Raw genomic sequence first — 15,133 nt, 5'->3', positions numbered from 1 at the left:
TCCATCGCTAGTCAAAGGGAGAGTGAGAGCTACATGAAGTACTATATACTTCTTCCTATCCAGGAGAGAAGCAGAAACAATACCACACAGCCAATTATATTTCTATGATCTGAGTATCTGCCTTTCAGTAATACACCTCTGTAGTATTAACGACTTCTCATACTAACTAGCAAGAATGTGCATTTCTCTGGTTTCTCAACACATATTTCTATCTGCATGTTATAAAATTGTAAAGATCCTCAAGTTGTCTATCTATATATTACAATAAACAGTTTGTGAATGTTTATTCAAAACCTCCCAAAAGTCCAGTTCATTTTGTTGCTTCTTCAAATATTTCATAAAAGGTTCCCATTCGTCTTTGAAATCACAGTTATCCTTATCACGTAGTTTGTGTGTCAGTTTTGCCAATTCCGCATAATCCATCAGTTTTTCTTGCCACATTTCTTTCATCGGGATTTCCTCATTCTTCCATCCTTGCCGCCGTTGTGGCATACATAAATATATTTTTTAGTTTCTTTGGCTGGTCGTTTCCCACTATCCCTAATAAGAAAGCTTCAGGCTTTTTCACAAATGTTAAATGGAACATTTTCTTTAGCTCATTGTATATCATTTCCCAAAACATTTTGATTTTACTGCAATCCCACCACATATGGTAAAACGTCCCTTCTTTTTCCTTACATTTCCAACACAAATTTGAGCCCGTTTTATACATTTTCCCTAACTGTACTGGTGGTATATACCATCTACACATCATTTTCATGTAATTTTATTTCAGTAAATAACAATCTGTAAATTTTAAGTCAATTTTCCATAACCTTTCCCAATCTTCAATCATGATGTTATGACCTACATCTTGTGCCCATTTAATCCTTACTGCTTTCACCTCTTCATCTTTCATCTCCCATTCTAACAGGATACTTTCAGCAATTTTACTTTCCTTTCTACCACTTCTTTTTGAAATCTGGATGTCGTATAGCTAAACCCTTTCTTATTGTCTTCTTTATATGTTTCATATAATTGTCGGTAATATAACCAACTCTGAAAATGGTCCTTTATTTCTTCATAATCTCTTAATTTCCATTTCCGATCTTGATCCATAACAAATCAGTAAATGTGAGCCACTTCCCTTTCTTTCCAAGTGGTTTGAGCAGCAAAGCTTCATGTGGTGAGAGCCACCAAGGGGTCTTTTGTTCCAATAAATCTTTATATCTCTCCCATACTCTCACTAATGATTTCCTAATTATATGATTGTAAAAGCCTCTGTGTATCTTCGCTTTCCCATACCATAAATATGCGTGCCAACCAAATCTATTATTGTGTCCTTCCAATTACAATGCTTCCTGTTTCTCTAACTTCATTCAATCTCTGATCCATACAAGAGAAGCAGCTTCATAATATAATTTAAGGTCTGGGAGGGCAAACCCGCCTCTGTCCCTTACATCTGTCATTATCTTATATTTTATTCTTGGCCTCCCCCCCCCCCCCCCGATAAATTTAGAGATCTCCTTCTGCCATTGAAGCATTCATCTTTTAGAATTATTGGAATTGACTGGAATAGAAATAACATTTTTGGTAGCACATTCATTTTTATCACTGCTATTTTCCCTAACAATGAGAGATTCATTCTGCTCCATATATCTAAATTTCTTTTAACCTCAAGCCAGATTTTTTCATAGTTGTTTTTGAATAAGTTTATATTCCTTGATGTTAACCAAATCCCTAGATACTTAACCTTTTTATGGACTTCTATCTCAGTACTCAGTACTATCAACCCTGAGTGCTCACTGGAAGGACAGATTGTGAAGCTGAGGCTCCAGTACTTTGGCCACCTCATGAGAAGAGAAGACTCCCTGGAGAAGACCCTGATGTTGGGAAAGATGGAGGGCTCAAGGAGAAGGGGGCGACAGAGGACGAGATGGTTGGATAGTGTTTTCGAGGCTACCAGCATGAGTTTGACCAAACTGCGGGAGGCAGTAGAGGACAGAGGTGCCTGGCGTTCTCTGGTCCATGGGGTCACGAAGAGTCGGACACGACTAAACGACTAAACAACAACAACAACAACATCTCAGTACTTTGCACTAATTCTTTTCCCCCCTCTTCTTTTAGATTTTTAACTAATAGTTTAGTTTTATTCCTGTTTAACTTAAATCCAGCCACTTCCCCAAATTCGTGAATCTTTTCTATTACTTTAGGGAGTGAATTTTTGGGGTCTTCCACTGTTATCACTAAGTCATCAGCATAAGCTTTTAGTTTAAACTCACTTTCCCCTGTTTTAACACCTGTAATCTCTTTGTCTCTTTGGACGCGGGTGGCGCTGTGGGTAAAACCTCAGCGCCTAGGATTTGCCGATCGCATGGTCGGCGGTTCGAATCCCCGCGGCGGGGTGTGCTCCCATCGTTCTGTCCCAGCGCCTGCCAACCTAGCAGTTCGAAAGCACCCCCGGGTGCAAGTAGATAAATAGGGACCGCTTACCAGCGGGAAGGTAAACGGCATTCCGTGTGCTGCGCTGGCTCGCCAGATGCAGCTTGTCACGCTGACCACGTGACCCGGAAGTGTCTGCGGACAGCGCTGGCTCCCGGCCTATAGAGTGAGATGAGCGCACAACCCTAGAGTCTGGCAAGACTGGCCCGTACGGGCAGGGATACCTTTACCTTTACCTTTAATGTCTTTGTCTACTCTTATGTTTTTGGCAAGCACTTCTAATACAAGAATGAACAGCAATGGTGATAATGGACAGCCTTGTCTAGTTCCTTTTTGGATCTTGCATTCATCCGTTATTGCCTGATTTATTATTAATTTTGCTTTTTGCTCTGAGTAAATTGCTGATATTCCTTTTAAAAAAATAGGCCCACATTTAATTTCCTCTAATAACTTTGTCATGAATTTCCAAAAAACATTGTCAAAAGCTTTTTCAGCGTCAATGAACATCATTGCAGCTTTCTTTTCATTTTTAACCTTCAGGTACTCTATTATATTCAAAATGTTCCTTATATTTTCCTTCATTTGTCTACCTGGGAGGAATCCTGCCTGATCTTGATGTATATACTCATTCAGTATATATTTGCTAATATATTTGCAAACAATTTGTAATCATTGTTTAGAAGAGAGATAGGCCTATAATTTTTAATTTGCAGCAAATCTGTATCTTGTTTTGGGATTACTGTAATATAAGCCTCTTTCCATGTTTCTGGAATTTCGCCTGTGTTCAATATTTCATTCATGAACTCTTTCAGAGGGTTAATTAATTGTTCATTCAATTTTTTATAATATTTTGTGAAATATACTCAGAGTCGCAAAGTGATTTCATGCTCTTTATTCAGCTCATAGTGGTGAGGAGGAATGAATGAATGTCCCCTCAGAGTATCTGCTTTATATACATTATTTACACAATGGGCTGCAAATGATTGGCTAATTCCGGAATTCTACTGTAAGCCAATCAGGTTGTGGATTCACTTCTATCTGGAGCATGATTGGGTGGTTCCTGCTAACCAATCATACTGCTGCATTGTTCTAGGACCAATCAGACTGCTGCCTTTTGGAGCCTATTGTTCTAGGACCAATGAGACTGCTGCAGTTTGGATCCTATTCGACTCAGTACATAACACCCCTCCCCTCTAAGTTCCAGTCCTGCCCGGGAGGTCGCATTCATAGTCCTCAAGGTACGCCGGTGGCCTACGTGTGCGTTGCGGCCTGTGGTGTTCCCTGGTCCGGGGTTCAGGTTCTGGCTCGTGTTCCACGGATGCTGGCTGTGATGGGGCTGTTTGGTCTGGCGCAACCGGCTCGCTCAGTCGTGGTTCTGGTTCCGGTGTCCTTTCGGCCTCACGGGTCCTCTCTGTATTTACTGATTCTGCCTCTCCTGCTTGCCCCTGCTGCTCTATGGGCCTCACTGCCCCACTGTTCCCTTGGGACTCCTCTGACCTGTCCTCCTCCTCCTGGTTTTCTCCCGGGAATCGTCGCCGTATCTGGTCGCAGTGGCGGCGCCAGCATTGCCCCCCATCTGTTAGCACCTCGTACGACACGGGGCCAGTGACCCTGGTGACTGTGGCGGGTACCCATGCAGGGCCTGCCCCAAAATTCTTTGCGTACACTGGGTCCTGGGCCGTGAAGGTCCGGGGGTTCCTGCCTTCCCCCACCACTACCTCATCCTGAGCTCTATCGGGGTGAAGGCGGTCCAATCTGATTGCAAGGCGCCGACCCATTAGTAGTTCAGCGGGGCTCCGGCCAGTCGTTGAGCTGGGGGTGCTGTGCTGTGCTAGAAGGAATGTGGCAAGGCGGTACTCCCAATCCCCTTGCGTCATGCGGCGAAGGGTGTCCTTGGTGGTCCGCACCATGCGTTCTGCTTGGCCATTGGTGGCTGGGTGGAATGGCGCCGAACGGATGTGGCGGATGGCGTTCTGCACTGTGAAGGTTTGAAATTCTCCTGACGTAAATGCAGTCCCGTTGTCTGAGACGAGAGTGTCAGGGAGCCCGTGGGTTGCAAACAGCCGGCGTAGTACCCGGATGGCTGCGGACGTAGAAGTGGACGGTACCAGTGCGACTTCCAGCCATTTGGTGTAGGAGTCCACCACTATGAAGAATGTTTTTCCCTGAAAGGGGCCAGCGAAGTCCACATGCAGGCGTGACCATGGTGCTCGGGCGGACTCCCATGACTGGACTGGGGCCCTTGGGGGATCTGGGCGGGATTCTTGGCAGGCCTGGCAGTGTTTGACCCAGGCCTCTATCTCTCCGTCGATCCCCGGCCACCACACGTAACTCCTGGCAAGGGCCTTCATTCTTACTACCCCTGGGTGTGTCTCGTGTAGGGCTGTGAGGACCCTTTTGCGGAGGGGCGCTGGGGAACAACGACCCTGCTTCCCCATAACAGGCACCCCTTGTGGGCTGACAGTTCATGTTTGCGGGTTGTGTAGCTGGTGAATTCTGGCCCGGGGCTGCTGCTGGGCCATCCCCTCCACACCCAGTCCAGGACCCGGGAGATGACCCTATCTTTCTTCGAATGGTGTGCAACTTCTTGTGCCTGAATGGGGCAGTTGGGAAGCAGCTCCAGGCTCATAACCTCTTGTGCAGGTGCTGGGTCGGGGCCTGTTTCCGGTAGTGGTAGCCTGCTGAGGGCGTCTGCATGGCCCATCGCCTTTCCAGGGCGGTGAATCAGTGCATACTGGTAGCTGGCAAGGAAAATTGACCACCTGAGGACGCGAGGAGACAGGACTTGGGGGGGTCTGCTTTTCTTTTTTTTATTTTTTTTTATAAATATTTATTAAGGTTTTTACAGAAAAGAAAAAAACATCCAATAACAATAAACAGTATTACTTTGTTTAACAAAATTTCATATCCTCTTTGAACTTCCTCACGCCTCCCGCTCCCATTTGCATCATTAATAAATTTTGTCCAGCAAATTATCATCTTATTTCCAAATTTTAAAACCGCTTATTTAATTACAATAAAATTGTTCTCCTGCAAATTTGTTTTTCTTAATCTCTCTTGTCATCAGTTCCTGATCTATTTTAGTGATGGCCAATTATTTATAACTAAGCATCTTTCTTAACATTCCAATAATTCATAATATTTTTGTAGATAGATCTTAAATTTCTTCCAATCTTCTTCCATCCTTTCTTCTCCCAGGTCTCGGATTCTGCCAGTCATCTCCGCCAATTGCATATAGTCCATCAGTTGCATCTGCCACTCTTCCAGTGTGGGTAGATCTTGAGTTTTCCAATTCTTAGCGAGTAGTATCCTTGCTGCTGTTGTCGCATACATAAAGAATGTTCTATCTTTCTTTAACACCTTCTGGTCGACAATGCCCAGAAGAAAGGCCTCTGGTTTCTTGGTGAAGGTATACTTAAATACCTTTTTCAACTCATTATATATCATTTCCCAGAAGGCCTTCACCTTAGGGCAAGTCCACCAGAGGTGGTAGAATGTTCCTTCATTTTCCTTACATTTCCAGCATTTGTTATCTGACGAATGGTATATTTTAGCAAGTTTAACTGGGGTCATGTACCATCTGTATATCATTTTCATTACATTTTCTTTCAAAGCATTACATGCAGTAAAGTTCAACCCAGTGGTCCACAACCTTTCCCAATCCTCAAACATAATATTATGCCCAATATCCTGTGCCCATTTTATCATAGCCGACTTAACCATTTCGTCTTGTGTATTCCATTTCAACAGCAAGTTATACATTCTTGAAAGTACCTTGGTCTTAGGTTCTAACAGTTCTGTTTCCAACTTCGATTTCTCCACCTGGAATCCTAACTTTTTGTCACTTTTAAAAGTTTCCTTAATCTGAGCGTAGTGTAACCAGTCTCGCACTTTGTCCTTCATTTTCTCCATACTCTGCAATTTCCAATTATCTCCGTCTTTTTCTAACAGTTCCCAATATTTTGGCCAGTAGGCTTCCATATTGGTTCCTTTTCGGGCCTTAGCTTCCAAAGGTGAAAGCCACCTTGGTGTTTTATTTTCCAGTAAGTCTTTATATTTAGTCCAGACATTAAACACTGCTTTTCTGACAATATGGTTCTTAAAGGCCTTATTGATCTTAACTTTATCATACCACAAATATGCATGCCAACCAAAAGCATTGTTGTAACCTTCAAGATCTAGCACATCAGTGTCCTCAAGAAGTAGCCAATCCTTTAGCCAGCAGAAAGCTGCGGCTTCATAATACAACCTTAAGTCTGGCAGGGCAAAGCCCCCTCTTTCCTTTGCATCTGTTAATATCTTAAACTTGATTCTGGGCTTTTTGCCCTGCCAGACAAATTTGGAAATATCTCTCTGCCACCTCCGGAAACACTCTGTTTTGTCCACAATTTGCAATGTTTGAAACAAAAACAACATCTTTGGCAGCACATTCATCTTAATTGCAGCAATTCGGCCTAACAAAGAAAGCTTCAGCTTTGCCCAACTTTCCAAGTCTCTCTTAATTTCTGACCAACATTTTTCATAATTATCTTTAAATAGACTCAGATTTTTGGCTGTTATGTTAACCCCTAGGTATTTTACCCTTTTCACTAGCGATAATTCTGTTTCTCTCTGAAACCGTTCTGACTCTGTATCTGTCATGTTTTTCCCTAGCACCTTCGTTTTTTGTTTATTTAACTTAAATCCTGCCACCTGACCAAAATCATGTATCAGTTGTAATACTCTTTTCGTACTAGATTCTGGCTCCTGCAATGTCAATACTAGGTCATCTGCAAAAGCTTTTAGTTTATATTGTTTCGCTCCGACCTGGATCCCCTGCACCAGCCGGTCCCCTCTAATCAAATTCAAGAGCACCTCCAGAACTGAGATAAATAACAGAGGGGAGATCGGGCAGCCTTGTCGTGTTCCTTTTTCAATTTTGAATTCTTCTGTTACCACATTGTTAACTATCAATTTAGCTTTTTGTTCTGAATATATTGCATCAATCCCATTTTCAAAACCCCGCCCCACTCCCATTTCTTTTAGATTTCCCTTCATAAATTTCCAAGAGATGTTGTCAAATGCCTTCTCCGCGTCTATAAATATCAGTACTGCTTTAGTGTTTATATCTGTTTGCAAAAGTTCCAAAATGTCAATAATGTTCCTTGTGTTTGCAAACATGTGTCTACCTGGGAGAAAGCCGGCCTGGTCTTTATGGATTACTTCATTTAAAACTCTTTTAAGTCTGCCTGCTAAAACATCAGCAAATATTTTGTAATCCACATTTAGAAGGGAGATGGGGCGGTAGTTCTTAAGTTGTGTTTTTTCAGTTTCTGATTTTGGTATCAATGTGATAAAAGCTTCCTTCCACGATTCCGGCGCCTTCTTTCCCTCCAAAATTTCATTGCTGACCTCCATCAAAGGTTGAATCAAATAGTCACTCATTGTCTTATAATACTTGGAGGTCAGACCGTCTGGTCCTGGAGATTTGCCCAGCTTCATGTTCTGAATGGCAAATTCAATTTCCTGTCGTGTTATTTGACTGTTCAGGAGTGATCTATTTTCTTGTGTGAGTTTTTTAAGACTATTTTTCTTCAAAAATTGTTCAATCTCAACCTCATTTTGCGGCCCTTGAGTATATAGTTTCTTAAAATATTTCTGGAAAGATTTCCTGATTTCCACAGGGTTCTGAATATTTCTTCCTTCAATTTCTAAATTTGTTACTGTATTCAACTTTTGTCTCTTCTTCAACTGCCAGGCCAGCAGTTTCCCACATTTATTTGCCGATTCAAACGTTTTTTGTTTCATTGATTTAATCTTCCATTCTATTTCCTGATTTATCAGTTTAGAATATTGTGCCTGGTGAAGTTTGATTTCTCTCAGAATCAGCTGTGACTTCGGATTTCCTCTTAGCTTCTTTTCTAATTCTTTTATTTTTTCCAAAATCTTGTCTTTCTTTTCATTTTGTTTCCTTTTCTTGATAGCGTTCTGTTGTATTAAGAACCCTCTCATCACAGCTTTGCTTGCGTCCCAAATTGTTCTTTTTTCCACCGTTGTGTTCAAATTTATTTCAAAATAGTCTTTCAAAACTTTTTGGGCCTTTTTAACAATCTCCTGATCTCTGAATAAATTGTCATTCATCTTCCATCGAAAGGAGCCGGTTGGTAATAATGTCAAATCCATTTTCAAAGCGTTATGGTCGGAGCAGGTCTTTGGGCAGATTTCCACTTTTCTGACCTTAGGTGCCAGACATCTAGTAATCCATATTTGGTCGATTCTTGTCCAAGTCAGATGGGCTTCAGAGAAGAATGTTCCTTCCTTTTCCAAGGGGTTTCTCGTTCTCCAAATGTCAATCCAGTCCATGTTGTCTGTCATTTCAAAAAAGGTCTTTGGTAGTCTGCCATCTTTGGTAACTTTTTGGCTTTGCGACTTATCCATGTTAGTTGATACAATCCCGTTCATATCTCCCATCATGATGATGTTGTCAAAGTCCAGATAGTCCAGCATGCTCTCATGCAACTTCTTATAAAATTCCGATTTCCCTTCGTTTGGTGCATAAATTCCTAATAGTAAAATTTTTTCTCCTTGATGCTGTATTTCAACTGCCAAAATTCTGCCTTGTTCATCTTTAAATAATAATTTAGGTGAAAGGCTCTCCTTTGCATATATCACCACCCCTCTCTTCTTCACTCTGTCTGAAGATATAAATTCCTGGCCAAGTCTTTTATTTACCAGAATTTTTCTGTGGAGCCTGGTCACATGTGTTTCTTGCAAGCAAATAATGTCCAATTGTTCCTTTTTTAATATGTGGAAAATTTTCTTCCTTTTCTCGGGAATGTTGCAGCCATTTATGTTCCAGCTCAGAAGTTGCAGAGACATCCTGTAAAAATCTGGTTATTTTTCCGGGGGTGGAACTTTGTCAACCAAGGGTGCCGGTTCCTTTGGTGCTCCAGGCTCCGGCAATGATCCAAGTCCTTTGTGGAGGTCTTCTCCGTACTGGTTCAGAAATTTATCTCTGTCTTCCAATGTTCTGATTTTGATCTTCCTTCCTCTAAAAGTAAATGATAGTCCTTGAGGGAAGTCCCACCTAAAGATGATTGAGTTGCTCCTCAGTAGTTTTGCTAGTTCCGAGTATTCAGATCTCAAGTCCAACAGCTGTCTGGGAATATCCTTATAAATTTCAATTCTTTTACCCAGAATGTCCAGTGGGTTTTTGTAATGTAGGCCCAGAATCTTATCCCTTTCCTCCTTTGATCTCAGTGTTATCAAGCAGTCTCTGGGTTTGTCTTTTCTTATCAATCTTCCCAGCCTGAAAGCTGATATAATTTTAAAGTCTTTTTCCTCAAGTTTCCACTGCACAGAAATTATTTTGGTCAGGAACTCAGCCAGTTTGTCTTCTTCTACTTCAGATACAGATCTTATCCTTAAATTGGTCTCCCTATTCTTCAATTCAATCATCGAAAGATAGGTCTGGTGTTCACCCACTTGTTTGTTGAGTGGTCTTACTTCTTTTTCCAACTGTCCAAGTCTTTGACTCGTGTCTTCAACCAATTTCCTGTTTTCCCCTGAAGCCTCCTCCAATTTTGCAATCGATTGAGTGTTCTGTGCCACCTGCCCAGTTATTCTATTTAGGCATTCTGTGTTCTGGTCTATTTTCGCAGTTTGCTCATCGGCCTTTTTGTCCAAAGATTCCACTCTCTTGTCCAAAGATTCCAATTTTTCATAGATTTTTTCTAAAATTGAAGAAGCTGATCCTGAGGCCATATCCTCCAGTTGTAAATCCTCTGTCTCTCCTCCCCCTGCCTGTGGCAAGGAGGCAGCTTCTTCTTCAGAGTGTAAAATAGGCACAGACGATCTACGTTGCTGTAAAGTTGAGGCTAAAGTTGTTTGTCTCGTTCTTGTTCTTTGTTCTTTTTCCTTAGTCTCCTTAATCTCCTTTTTCTTTGCGCCACTCATTCCAAACTTATCTAATAGTCAAGGTCAAACTGACTGTTCCCATGAGAAAGAGACAGCCCAGGTGCAGCACTCAGCCAGCAGGCCAAGAAATAGAAAGTAAAATAAAGTCACTGCCGTTCAGTCCAAAAACCTCTAGGGGGAGCCTAAAATGTCTTCTCAGGAAGGATTACTCAAGAATAAAAGTTAAAGTCCGAAAAACCTTCCAATATTAAGTTTTTAGCAGAGTTGGTAATATATAATCACAATGTCTCAAAACAGTGCTTGCTGGTACTTTAATTGATGTTATAAAGTAACAAAGTTCATACCTCTCAGATTTTCCCAGTTATTGTATCAAACTGCTTGGGTCTGCAAACTGATTGTTACTGTTGTCAGGCAGTTCCAGCCCTGGTTTCTCTCTTTAAAATTGTAACTTTAGCAGAAAGAGATTTCAAAGTCCATGCTAACATGTAAGTCCAGTGCTTAAACTCCTTTTCTGTCTTTAAATACAGCTCAGTAAATGCCCAGATCCAGTCAATAGAAAACAAGGTTACTCACAGCCTCCACTCCTCCAGCTCTTTGCGTTCAAGTTCAATGGCGGCGGAAGACGGACTTCCTTTTTCTTTTCGTCCTCCGCTTTCAGCCAAATTCAACTTCTTTAGTCTCGAATTGGTCTCCAATTGATTAAAAGTCTCTTTTACTCACGGGTTGCTTAGTTTAAAAGCCAAATCCAGGAAGAAAGGTCGGCGCTCACCGGCAACGGCTTCGCGGCTTCTCTCCGCCGATCGCGGAACGACCCTCAGCGCCGCTGCCTCCTTCACGGTCCGGAGCCCCTTACGGGGTTCCTTCCACGTTTCGGGGGCAGCTTCTGGCGCCCGCCGGGTCCCAAGGCTGCAGGCTTCTGCCGCCTGCAGTTTTCCGGTGTGGGTCTCCGCTTCGCCGTAGCGGACGACCCGATCTCGAGCGGAGTTCCCTTCCCGGTTAGGAAAGGGCAGCCATTACCCTTCGCGCCGCCTCCGGAAGTCGGGGGGGGGTCTGCTTTTCGGGGGCAAACAAGCCAAGCAACGGCTTGTGGTCAGTCACCACGGTGAAGGGCCGCCCGTACAAGAAATCATGGAATTTTTTTTTACTCCCTTCACGATTGCCAGACCCTCCTTGTCGATTTGCGAGTAGTTCCGCTCGGTTTCGTTGAGTGTCTGGGAAAAGTATGCTACCGGTACCTCTCTTCCATCCGGGAGTTGGTGTCCCAGGACAGCGCCAATGCCATAGGGTGAGGTGTCGCATGCTAGCACAACTGGCAGCCTCTCGTCGAAGTGTGCCAAGACCGAGTTTGAGACAAGCAAGTCCTTGACTGCCTGGAATGCGGCCTTCTGGCGCTGGCCCCACACCCAAGGAGCCCGCTTGTCCAGGAGTCTGTGTAGGGGCTCCGCTACCGCCGCCTTGTGGGGAAGGAAGGAATGGTAAAAGTTCAATAGTCCCAAGAAGGCCTGAAGTTCAGTCTTGTTCTTGGGCGCTGGGGCATCACAAATGGCCCGTACCTTGTCCCCAGTTGGGTGGACCCCTTCTGCATCCACCATAAATCCCAGAAAGTCCACCTGAGGCACTCCTAGTAGACATTTTTCCCGCTTCACCTTGAGACCCGCCGTCTGGAAACGGTGCAGAACGGTGCGGAGGCGGTCCTCAAACTCCTCAGGTGTGGGCCCGGCAATCAACACATCATCGAAGAAGGGGGTGACACCAGGAATCCCTTTAAGGAGAGAGTCCATTAGATTCTGGAATATGCCTGGTGCCACGCTGACCCCGAATTGCAGCCGCTTTACCCTGAACGCTCCTCTGTGCGTCACAATAGTCTGTGCCTCTGCTGTAGCCTCATCTACTGGCAGCTGTTGATATGCTTGGGCCAAGTCCAGCTTGCCAAAAATTTTCGACCCAGCCAGGGTGGCAAGGACATGGCTGACCACTGGCACTGGGTATGCATGGGCCGTGAGGGCCTTGTTTATGGTACATTTGTAGTCTGCGCAGATGCGGACCGAACCATTAGGCTTGACGGGTGTGACGATTGGGGTTTCCCAGGGGGCATTAGGCACCGGCTCCAGCACTCCTTGCTCCACGAGTCGGTCCAATTCCTCATCTATACGGGGTTTCAGGGCGAACGGGACCCGGCGGGCCTTGAGCCTGACCGGTCGTACTGCAGGGTCAAGCTGTAGAGCAATGGGGGGGCCCGTATACTGTCCCAATTTCCCATCGAAAACCCCCGGAAATTCCTTGCATATGGCGTCCACATCCACTTGTAAGCTCATGTGGTTCACCCCGGTGATGGCTAGCCCCAGTGGTCCAAACCATGCCAATCCCAGTAAGCTAATGTAGGGGCCCTTGACCACAAGCAAGTCCAGTTGCCGCGTCCGCCCTTGGTATTGCACCCTGAAGGTCCCCACCCCCATTGTGGGGACCTTACGTTTCTGGAAGTCCAGGAGGGTGAATGGGGCCGGTCTGAGTTTGGGACCCCCAGTAGGGCACAGTTTCCTTAAGGTCCTTGCCGAGATTATGGATAGAGTTGAACCCGTGTCAAGCTCCATGCGGCATGGGGCCCCCTCTATCCGTACCTCTACATAAATTTTCTCTACGTTGGGGTGGGGCAACTGGTATACCTGGAAGTCTGTGAGCTCCGTTGAGTTGCCTTGGTGCGTTGGGCCCCGGGACCTGGGGCTCCTGGATTGGTCATCTGATGCCTGGTGTCGGGTGGGCCGAGCCCGACACACCCGGGCGATGTGTCCCAATTTTCTGTACTGCCTGCACTCTGCGTTGCGGAAACGACAGGTCCTCCTCTCGTGACTTTCTCCACAGCTTGCACAGTTCCCTCCTTCTCGTCGAGGCAGCTGTGGTATGTGGGCTGCTTGAGTGCGCTGCTGTACTCGGTGCACCTCCTCCCTGTCGGATCCTGAGTTGTTGGTGAGGTCTTCGTGGTGGACCCTCGGTTGGGACGGCTGGCTCGGCCGCGCCTCTTGCGTCGACCTCTCGGCAGCTTCCGTTGCCAGGGCCTCCTCCAGAGCGACCTGGAAAGTTAGGTTCTTCTTAGCGTAGAGGCGTCGTTGCAGCTTCTCATCCTTCAGGCCACCGACGAGGCGGTCACGAAGCATGTTCTCCAGCTCTGAGAAGTTGCAGAACCGGGCAGCTTGGCGGAGAGAGGTCACAAACCCAGTTATGTTTTCCCCAGGGGCTTGCCGCTTTGCGTAGAAGGCATTTCGACGAGCCACCACTGAGGGCTGTGGCGAAAAGTGCCCCTTCAGCTGTTCCATTATGGTTTTGTATGGAACAGTGGCGACATCTTCAGGTGCAAGGAGAGCCCGGGCGATTTCAAACGTCTCCTCTCCGCAGACGCTGAAGAATATTGCCCTCTTCTTGGCGTCTTCTTCATCGGTGATCCCTTTGGCTTCTAGGAGGAAGGTGAAACGGGAGGCGTACGCTTCCCAGTCTCCAGATGCTGGGTTGAACGGCGAGAAGCTGCTGTCGGTTGCCATTCTGAGTTCCTTGGGTCCCGGACCTGAAGCCTGGATACACAGTGCGAGGCAGCGGTGCGGCAGGTGGCGGTGCTGCGGTGCTGTGTGTGGCAGTCAGCTCAGCGGGATCCCACCTTCGTCGCCAGTGAAATATACTCAGAGTCGCAAAGTGATTTCATGCTCTTTATTCAGCTCATAGTGGTGAGGAGGAATGAATGAATGTCCCCTCAGAGTATCTGCTTTATATACATTATTTACACAATGGGCTGCACATGATTGGCTAATTCCGGAATTCTACTGTAAGCCAATCAGGTTGTGGATTCACTTCTATCTGGAGCATGATTGGGTGGTTCCTGCTAAACAATCATACTGCTGCATTGTTCTAGGACCAATCAGACTGCTGCCTTTTGGAGCCTATTGTTCTAGGACCGATCAGACTGCTGCAGTTTGGATCCTATTCGACTCAGTACATAACATTTTGCCATGAGTCCATCCGGACTTGCCATTCGTAGAGCTTTTTATTGCCTCTAAGAGTTCTTGACCTGTTATCTGGGTGTTAAGAATCATCCTTTGTTCATCTCCTATATGTGATATATTCCAAAGCCCTTTCTCACACTCTTCGCGTTGACCCATAACCTCTTCCGATAGATTTATTGCTTTATTGTTTGGCGCCCAGCCACGCTTCCCCTGTGAGCCTCTGCAGCTTCTGTTTGCGCAGTGTGGCTTTGGAGCGGTCGTAAAGCAATTAGCAGAATTACACAGCGTCTGTGTGTCGAAAGGGCAGTAAAAAAAAGTCCAGACGTTTCTTCTATCCTAATATCTCTTTTTGGGGAAACAAAATAGCGTATTTACAATCCATAACAGCCATCAGAGTGTAGCTCCATTTTCTCTGCGTCCTTCTCTCTCAGTGCAGCGACGCAACAAACTGCTTTCACTTTCCACTCAGCTCACAGCATTCCAAGCTGCTTTCGTCACATCCTGGCTACTACACCCAACACTACTTCTAATATATTCTTCCATTTTAGAGAGATTTTCTTTACCTTTCCTATATAAATCTAAAAAATATTTTATGAATCCTACCCTTATTTCTTTCGACTTATCTGTGATCTTTTCATTTAGATTAATTTTATTTATGGAGTTCCTTCATTCTTTTTTTTAACTGCCAAGCTAGCAATTTTCCTTGGTTTGTTTGCTTGCTCAAAATATTTTTGTTTCACTCTTTTTATTTTCCAACTAATTTCCTCATTAACTATCATTGAGTATTGAGTTTGTAAGGTTTTAATTGCCTGTTTCACTGCCTCTTT

The sequence above is a fragment of the Podarcis melisellensis genome (genome assembly GCF_964234715.1).
Source record: "Podarcis melisellensis genome assembly, chromosome: W".
NCBI lineage: Eukaryota > Metazoa > Chordata > Lepidosauria > Squamata > Lacertidae > Podarcis > Podarcis melisellensis.
The sequence above is the reverse complement of the archived record's forward strand: the minus strand, read 5'-3'. Positions refer to the sequence as shown.